The following is a 10082-nucleotide window of genomic DNA, read 5'->3' as shown; positions in this document are numbered from 1 at the left end:
TTAGGATTTTAGATTAAGAGGACTTGAGTTGCTCTGATACCAATTGATGGTATGATGAAAGAATAAGTACCCGATAGAATATTGAGAGGGGGGGTGAATCAGTATATTAAAAAACTGATACAAAGTTCCCAAACTCAAACTCAGTCAAACAAAGTAAACATTTCTCAGTCAAGATCAATATTCATAAGAATACTTTACATCAACCAGTTTAACTATTATGACAACTTTAACAACAAACAACTTCAATCTTGTAAACATCAACAATGCTTAATCATAACTCAACATATTCATCTCTCAATGCTTCTACTTAACATGCCTTATCACAAATTAACCAAATCAACAAATAAGATCACATCCACAAAAGCATTCACCACTTGACACAAATGTTTATATGTGGAAAACCCAAATAGGTAAAAACCATGGTGAGATGAGACTCACAAGGATAGCTATCTGAACTCTTATGAAGTTTGTCATGTTAGGAGCCAAGCCTGTTAAAACTTTACAATAAGTCCTGTTAAGAACTCATTCCGGTTAGGAATCACCCGGTTAAGGGATTTAAAAATATGCCTTGATGAAAAGCACAATACCCTGTTAGGAGTAACCTCGCCGGAGGATTTAAGAATCCAAGCTAATGGACCACCTTGTTAGAGGATTTAACGAGTAACCAAGTGTAATACCCTAAAAATGGTCATCTAAACCATGGGCCCCTAATCTCGACAACATCACAAAGGTCCTAACCAAAGGCAATTAAATCGACCTTGAGCACATTATTAATTCTTTAATCATCAATTATCACATGGCAAATCAATTACTCAATATTAATTAAATATTCATTTAATTAATTGAATCATTTCCAAGAATATCATTTTGATCAATTATCCTATTTTAATTTATTAAATATCCTTGCATATTTAATTAATTAATAAAATTGTCATTTAATCATGCAAAAGGAATTAATTACAAAACAAGACTTGAATTGAAATTAAAATAAAAGAATTGAATTGAGAGAGAAATCAAACTTGAGATATTATTTCTTTTTCTAAACTTAGAACTTGAAATCAGAAAAGCAATTAATTGAATTATTGAATTATTCTCTAAAATTGGAACTCAAAGGTTTTCAGAAAAAGAAGTTCAGTTGCATTGAAAAGACTCTTTTCTTGAATAAATAAAAGAATTATCTATTTTTATCACAAATGCATGGAATTAATTTATTATTATTTCCAATGCAACTTGGACTTCTAATTTGAATGCATTTCAATTAAACTATAATTGGAATCTATCTCAAGGTTAACTAAACCTGATTTCTCAATTATTTTCAATTAATCCTAAATTGAGCTTTTCTCTTGGTAATTCTCTATAAATACAGTCTTCAGCTCTCATTTCAATTTACTCCAGAGATTTTTGAGAACATGCTTGGAGATTATTATCACGCTAATTTCACTCTGGACTCATTGAAGATTATTGTGCTTTTTTAGATTATTTGCATCTATTTTACTCATCCATCACTGCTTACATCCATTATTGCTTGAATTGATTATTTGCTTGAATTATTCATCCATCTTGCATCCATATAGTTAATATCATATAGATTAAATTTTTCGTCTTGGTGTAGTCTAGTCACTGGTATTGCTTATAACAATATGAGAGCAATCTTATACTCGCATCTTTTAGAAGGCAATTAGTCGCTTTGTTATGGTTTATTACTTATTGATTATTGATTACTAACCATGCATATAATGACTTAATTGAAGTGTTGTGCTTGCAGTTACAGACCACTTTTTCAACCACGTCATCTCTGGCGTCCACCGTGGGGCCGAAGGCTACATTTTTTGGCCTCCAAGACTGACTGCTTATTTTTTTTTGTTATTTTCCAGATTTCAGTTTTTTTTCGATTTTACGTCCGTACATCTCGTACAACAATTCCCACAGGCTGAAACGACAAACTACCGGTGTCGTACAAAGTGGAATCCTGTCTCGTATGAGTTGGGATCCTGTATCGTACGAGTTTTCATACTGTCATACGACTCTATATTTTCTGGTAAAAAAATTTAAAAAAAAGAGGCAAATTTTCATTATTTTTTTATTATTCTGACGACTGACCCTGACTGTTTATCTGTCTATCTCAGAATTTTTCACAGCCTAATCAGTTTTTGCAAAACGCTTGTCAAAGAATATGCTTGTCGCACAGAGACAATATGATTATTGATTCATTGTCTTTGCAGGTTGCCTAAGGAGAATCGACTAAACATCGTGTATTCTTTAAATTCATTTTTTAGGAACCTAACTTGCTATCTGGTTAAAGAAAAAATATGTCTTTTGTGTTTTTAGAAGATTCTGAGAGGTAGGAGAATATGCTCTTGTCTTTTTCTAGACAATCAAAAATCCAGACCCTTGAGGCATTTTCTTTGTTTGAGATTTGTACATCTTTAGTAGGCCTGCCCTCCTGAGGGGTTGAAAAACTCTTAAAGTCGTTACGACCGGTGTGAGGGGAACGACCTAAGTGGGAATGGCTAAATGCCAAGTACTCCAACCCACTATAAAATAAACGTGATTTGATGAAAATCAAGTCAACGGCAGTGCTCGGGGATAGCTCTCCTCCGTACCTTCGGGTATATTAAACCTTGGTTTTCAAGGCTGGAAGACCTCTTAATTGAGTTTATACCTTGACGCACCGAACGGATCCCTGACTAGTTCCAATTAAAATTAGAAGCTACTTGGTTCATCTTCGAAAGGGGGATAATCTTTGTGCAAGAGAGATAGTAACTCTCCCAAGATACTTGTCATTTTGTGCCCCCATTAGCGTTTGGAGTCGAATAATACGACGTTGAGAATCCATTGCGTGAGACTCAGCGGCCGTATTCTAATTAGCTATTGGGTGTGTACCTGAGTCTACAAGCAAAGGTTTTCTTTCCTCACCAAATACCTTAGGGTGTGCATTTTGTGATTGGAGTCACTATACATACTACTTGTTTTCTGTGTTTTCATCCCTGAAACAAAAAATTTGAAATACCAAAATTGGAGAAGACAAGAAACAACTCAATGATTCGAAACTCTATCTGTGTCAGAAACTAGTCCATTCTAAGTTGAAACTCAATCTGTGTCAGAAACTAGTCCATCCTAAGTTGAAACTTTGTCCGTTTCAGAAACTAGTCCATCCTAAGTCGAAACTCTATCCGTGTCAGAAACTAGTCCGTCCTAAGTCAAAACTTTGTCCATGTCAGAAACTAGTCCATCCTAAGTCAAAACTCTGTCTGTGTCGAAACTTGTTCATCTTAAGTCAAAATTATGTATCCTGGTCCAAAATCAGTCCATCTCAGAATTGGTCATACTCAGTTATCATACTCAACAATTGAAAAAAATAGAATTTCTAGGCTCTGTCCTGTGAACAGTCGTACAAGTCTGATAATTTATCGTGCTTCACCTAATCCTGTGTCGTACGAGTTTTCTAATTTGTTGTCCTAGACCTGATCCTATGTCGTATGAGTCATTTTAATTTGTCGTTTGGTTATGTATCCTGTGTCGTACGAAACAAAACTGCTCTGAGTCTTTTGTCGTCCTGCACATACCCATTTGTTGTACGGTACGAAGCAGTAACTCATACAAAAGATAACTGTTGTCATCCTGTATCTGCTAAATTATCGTTCGGTTCAGAAAATTTTGTTGTACAAGTCTCTGGTTTTGTCAGAACAAAACAGTCAAATTTGCCTAAAAATAGCTTACAACGAACATAATACTGGTTATCATTTTCCTGAGCATAAACAGATCAAGATAGTGTACCTCTGCCATTTGCGTTGCACGATTTGGTCAATCATCTTCCAGCTAGTTCAATCAACTACCTATCAAATTTTAGTTACTTAGATAAAGTCTTATACAGGATAGATCGTTCCTAAAACCAGACTGAATCTTACACTACTCTTAGAATCAACTTAGATAAACGTCTTATACAGGATAGATCATTCCTGAAACCAGACTGAATCTCAGTTGTTTCTCCCAAACAATACATTAACTAAACAACTAGCTCTAAAATTGATCTTGAGCTCTGCATCACAAACAACTTTAGGTCACACTAATCCATAAAAATGCCTACACAAACCAGGAGTTCTTGTAAGAAAGAAGCCAAAGGCAAAGGAATACCCTTTTCATACACCGACAATCCATTTTACGAAAAGGATCCACTTACTGACATACCGTCGTCATCAGGCGGACCAATTTTTGATGAGCCTAAATCTCCCACTATATATGAGACGGAACACAATGATGGAAACAAGGACGATAATAACATTCCTGAAAATGATAATGATTCCTCATCATCAAGTGAGGCTGACGAAGACACTGAACCTCCAGAAAAAGAAATCCTTGACTGTCAAAAGCACAAAGACTTTAGAAAAATGATGAAAGCTATCATGACCCGAGAGAAGGAAGACTATTTCTTAGAACTAGCAAAACAAGGTGCTAAACTTCCTACTGGATATGATGTTTAGACCCTCGTTACTAAAAATAAAGAATCACCTATACTCATGGTACACAAACAATTACTAGCCTTACGAATGGAGGTCACAAAATTGAAGAATAAGGACAAGTCCCCAAAACAATATTCTCTGGAAATAATATGTCCCTTTCCAATTGTCAAGAATCTATACATGCCTCGATTTCCCTCACGAGTGGAGATCCCAAAATTTGATAAGTATGATGGTACCTCAGATCCCCAAGATCATGTCAAAGAGTTTTGTGCTGCCTGCATGGAGTTCATGCAGGATCAAACGTACCTCATGTGCCTCTTCCCAAAGAGTTTAGGGGGTCAAGCAATGGAATGGTTGTCAAGTCTACCCAAGGGAATAAAAATGTTCGAAGAACTAATCCAACTATTTTTACAACAACACTCATACAACATTCGACATCTTGTAACTATGATTGAGCTTTGCAATACTAAACAAAAAACAAGGGAGCCTCTTCTTACTTTCCTCCAACGTTGGAGAAAGATGTTTTGTAGGTATTCTCGACCTATCCCAAACTCCGAGAAAATGGATATATTTGTCAATAACTTGGTCCCCGAATTGAAGTATAGTGTACAAATGAAAGTACACCCATCATTTAACAAAATGGTAGATAATGCTATTCGAATGGAAGATGTGCTCATTAACAAGGGGGATATCATGCCTTGGAAAGAAACACAACCAAGATCTAGCTCTAAAGAGAAGAAAAAGTATTGGAAGTTTGGCAAAGAAAACAACAAGAATGTTGTTAACGATGGAGTAGTAGACACTGTCAAAGCCAACTCAAAATCCATAATATTCAACTTGGCTAGTGGTACACAAGCACTTAAAGCCGTTGAGGCTGCAGCAAAAAATCCGCCAAAGAAAACAAAGGAATGGTTCAAAGAAAAGCCTTGGCTTTCCAAACCTAAGCGTGATTTTACTCCTCTCGAAGAATCATATGAATCCGCTTTCAAAACTCTGTTGGCAAACAACTTGATAACACTACCAGATAACTCCAGACCATGTGATCCAGATGTTAAACCAAGATGGTGGAGAGAAAATGAATACTGTGACTTCCATCGGAATAAAGGTCATAACATAAACAATTGCATGAAGCTAAAACATGAGATTCAAGATCTCATAAACGTTGGTAAAGTTGTTGTTGGGAATCATCCGACTAATGCAGATCATAAAGCATTTAAAGACCCTTTGCCTGTTTACAAACAAGGTGATTCTTCAAAGACCAAAGGAGGTGCCAAGGTAAATTATACTTATGCCAGTCAAGACAACGTTATCAACATGATTGAGCCTTCCCACTCAGAATATTGCAATGTGATTATAGTCCAAGATAAACCAAATGAATCACGCTATGCAAGAGCTTTCACCCATTCTCAAAAGAAAGTCACCCTCCAAGGAGCTAGTTCTTCTGACCCAGCTCAAGCAACATCAAACCCACCAGCCTTGCCAAACAAACAAAAAGAATCAACCTTGGACAAATTTAAAAGGTTAACTTCATCATCATCTTCTAGATATAGTGTTGTTGAACAGTTGAAAAGGACAAATGCTCAAATCTCAATCTTTGAATTGCTAAAACTCTCATCTGCTCACAAAGAGATCCTAGACAAAGCATTGCTCACCACCAACGTTCCAAAAGATTTAGATATTGATCGGTTTCAGTCTATGGTGGGTCATTTGACTTCACCTCACTATCTGACCTTCTCTGAAGAAGATTGCAACTCACTAAATCATCCACATAACCAACCATTGCATATTGAAGCCATGATCCACAAACACAGAGTCAAACATGTTTTGATAGATGGAGGCGCAGGGTTGAATATTTGTACTTATAGTCTGCTTACACAACTAGGATTCTCTGAAAATGTCATTGATCCTGGCAAGAAAATAACAATAAAAGCCTATGATGAGAAAGAAAGGACTTCTAAAGGTCTGGTGTCATTACCTATCAGAGTGGGACCTGTAGAAAGAGATGTCCTTTTCCAACAATATATTACTGGGCAGGTCGTGGATTCATGAAATGAATGCAGTACCATCAACATACCATCAATGCTTAAAGTTTCCTTATAACGGAGCTGAAGTCAGTATTCCTGCTGATACAAATGTCGTATATAATGCATTGACAAAAGGTGCAGGTACTTTTGTGCCTCATAATAGGGCAGCCTCTCCAAATGCAGATCCAAAAACACCAATGAAAGACTTAGAAAAGAGATTGAAGATTACAAATACCAGCATGGATGGCTACAAGATAGAACCGATACTTTCATTAGTTTCTCTCCCTCCATCACCAAAATAGTTGGGCAAGCCATCAAAGGCTATGAGAACACAAAATTCAGCTCTGAGTACCATATATGATGGTCTCTTTGTACAGTCTTCTACCTCCTTGGCGGATGAAATAGAAGAGGATGTTTTTCTTAACTGGCTCTTTAAGGAAGATTGTCAAAATGAGGAGGTACGACATTGTGAGATTTCTTCAAACCAATATGGTCCTGGCTACAAAATGATTCAACGCATGGGGTACTCAGGTACTGGTCCTCTGGGCAAATAAAAGGAAGGTATTACTGAACCAATTCAACTACGAACCAAATCCACAAATGATAAGGCTGGACTGGCTTACGATCTAAAAAAGACATCAGACCAAAAACATGTTTCTAAGTCTAAGTGGCAGAAAAGGATATCACCTTCAACATTACAGGAAGTAGACACTCAACAAACAAAAGTAGAGTGTAGAAAAGAGAAAGAGGAATCAACAGTCAAGAAAGAAGAAACAGTCAGTGCTCAAGCTTCGATGATATCAGCTACAATAATACAGGAAGTTGAGGTCCCTGAGGATATAAGAGATGAAGTAGTAAGAATCAAGGAATTGTTTGCATGACTAAAAGTTCCAGTCACATATACTGGTAGGCAACAAGTAGACAATTCAGAGACTGATTCAAACGAGTATGAATGGGGTCCTGACCACCTCTCAGACACATCCACTATAGAAACTCCAGAAAAGTCTAGCGATGTCATAAATGATGCTCAAGAGCTGATGCACATAAAACTAGAGAAAGAAATATAGGAAATTAGACAAAAGAGACAAGCACATTATGAACAAGGACTGAAAGAAGGAAGAATACCAGAAAGCTTCTCATCTATGTACCCCTATCCTAAAATAGAACAAATTAGGTATAGCACTACACAAGAAGAGTTGGAAGCTACAGAACAAGAACCAATTATTAGTCCATAAGAAGCTGAATGGAGTAGACGACAACAAATCATAGAAATATCAAGATCATGTCAACAGGTGTGTCATATACAAGTGACAAATGAACCACAACATGGAGGAACTTGCAGTATTAAAGATGTTGGTGTTGATACCATACATACACTTATTAAATCACTTGAAGAAGACTTAGAAACTTCACCTGATGACTCTGATGACAGTCTTATTCAGGACAATATCTACTCAGCCTCAAATTCTGAATCAGCTGATACAAACAATGAAAATTTGTCTACTGATCTTATCACTATTAAACCACGATATGACGTCTAGTCTAGCGTAGTGAACGACGTTACAAGTATGTCTATCGGATTAGATCAACTAAATATTAATGTGAACTTTAATAATCATGATCTAACTCTTCCTGGTCTCGAGACACTTACATAAGGTATTCTTCTAGAACTCAACTTTTTGATCCGCCGTTGTGATAACAATACCGTGAACGCTCTTGAACCTATCCAAGATTTATCCTTAGTACATCTCGAATTGATTGACTGTACTTTACAAAACCAGCCCATGAATATACCTACTTTTGCCAATGACTATACGTTAGCCTATTATCTCAATGCAGTCGAACCTATAGACTCTTCCACTAGTGAACAGAGTGAAAACATGAATGAAGCAGATATCAAGTATCTTAGTCGCAAAAACAAAAAAAATAAAAATAAAAGATTTGATGGCGAAAACCACATTGTGGCGGTGTCAGAATCTAAAAAAGAGAAAATAAAGGACGTACCTAAAGGTGAAAACCTCTCAGAGGCACCTGAAGGTGAGATACTTGATATACTGCCAAGTCATTTCCAGGAAAGGTCCTCCATATTGATCGAGCCAACTCAACCAATGAACATTGGGAGTCAAGAGACACCACACATCATTCATGTAGCTCAATCACTATCAGCAGAAGAATTGAAGGAGTTCACTCAACTATTCGTAGAAAAGAAAATAAACTTTGCATGGACGTACTCTGATATGCCAGGCTTGGATCCTAATCTCATTACGCACCATCGAAGCCAGATAAATCTATTAGAGTTTGCACGGACTTCAGAGATCTTAACAAAGCTTGTCCGAAGGACGACTTTCCATTACCAAATATTGATATGATAGTCGACATGACTGCCGGATATGAGATGTACTCACTAATGGACAGATTCTCTGGATACAATCAAATCAAAATAGCTCCTGGAGATCAAGAAAAGACAGCTTTCACCTGTGCATGGGGAACCTTTTGCTGGAACGACATGCCATTTGAGCTAAAGAACGCAGGAGCGACCTATCAGAGAGCAGTTACAACTATTTTTCATGACATGATGCATAAGAATATGGAAGATTATGTTGATGACACCTAAGTGAAGACTATGAAAAGATCAACACATATTCAAGAGTTAGGTCCTGTACTCGATAGAATGGAAAAGTTCAAACTCCGGTTAAATCCAAATAAGCGTGCATTCGGAGTGACATCTGATAAACTACTTGTCTATATCATTTCAAAGAAGGGAATCGAGGTTGATCCTGAGAAGGTTCAAGCTATAATGGAAATGTCACCCCCGAAGAACATCAGTCAAATGAGAAGTCTATAGGGACGTCTCCAATCCATCAGACAATTCATTTCTCAGCTAGCAGACAAAGCTCAACCTTTCACAAAGGTATTGAGAAAAGGAGTAATATACAACTGGATCAACGGTGCGAACAAAATCTTCAGTAGATAAAAGAGTACCTGTCAAATCCATCGATATTGATGCCACCGATTCAGGGTAAACCACTAATCTTATATATATCAACAACTGATTCATCATTGGGGGCACTTCTGGCGCAACAGGATGACAATAAAAAGGAACGAGCTATTTATTACATCAGCAGGACATTGGTGTCTTATGAAATGAACTACACTATAATAGAAAAAGCATGCTTGGCGTTAGTCTTTGCATCACAAAAAATGAGACACTACATGCTAGCACATTCAGTCAAGTTGGTGGCCAAAATTGATCCACTCAAGTATCTTCTCAATAAGGCGACACTTACAGGAAGATTAGCGAAATGGGTCATGATCCTTACAGAGTTTGACATTGAATATGTGGAACGCAAAGCCATAAAAGGACAGGTAATTGCTGATAAACTTGCTGAAGCTCCACTTGAGGACACTCAACCGCTACACATAGAGTTTCCAGATGAATTTATAATGCATCTTACTCAACAACCTTGGAAAATGTTCTTTGATGGGTCCTTTACTCAAAATGGTTCAGGTGCTGGCATATTATTCATTACTCCTTAGAAGTATTCAATCCCAAAGTCTTATAAGATTCTATTCCCTTGCACAAACAACATTGCAGAAT

Source organism: Cryptomeria japonica, chromosome 1, assembly GCF_030272615.1.
Source record: "Cryptomeria japonica chromosome 1, Sugi_1.0, whole genome shotgun sequence".
NCBI lineage: Eukaryota > Viridiplantae > Streptophyta > Pinopsida > Cupressales > Cupressaceae > Cryptomeria > Cryptomeria japonica.
Note: the sequence above shows the minus strand (reverse complement) of the source record.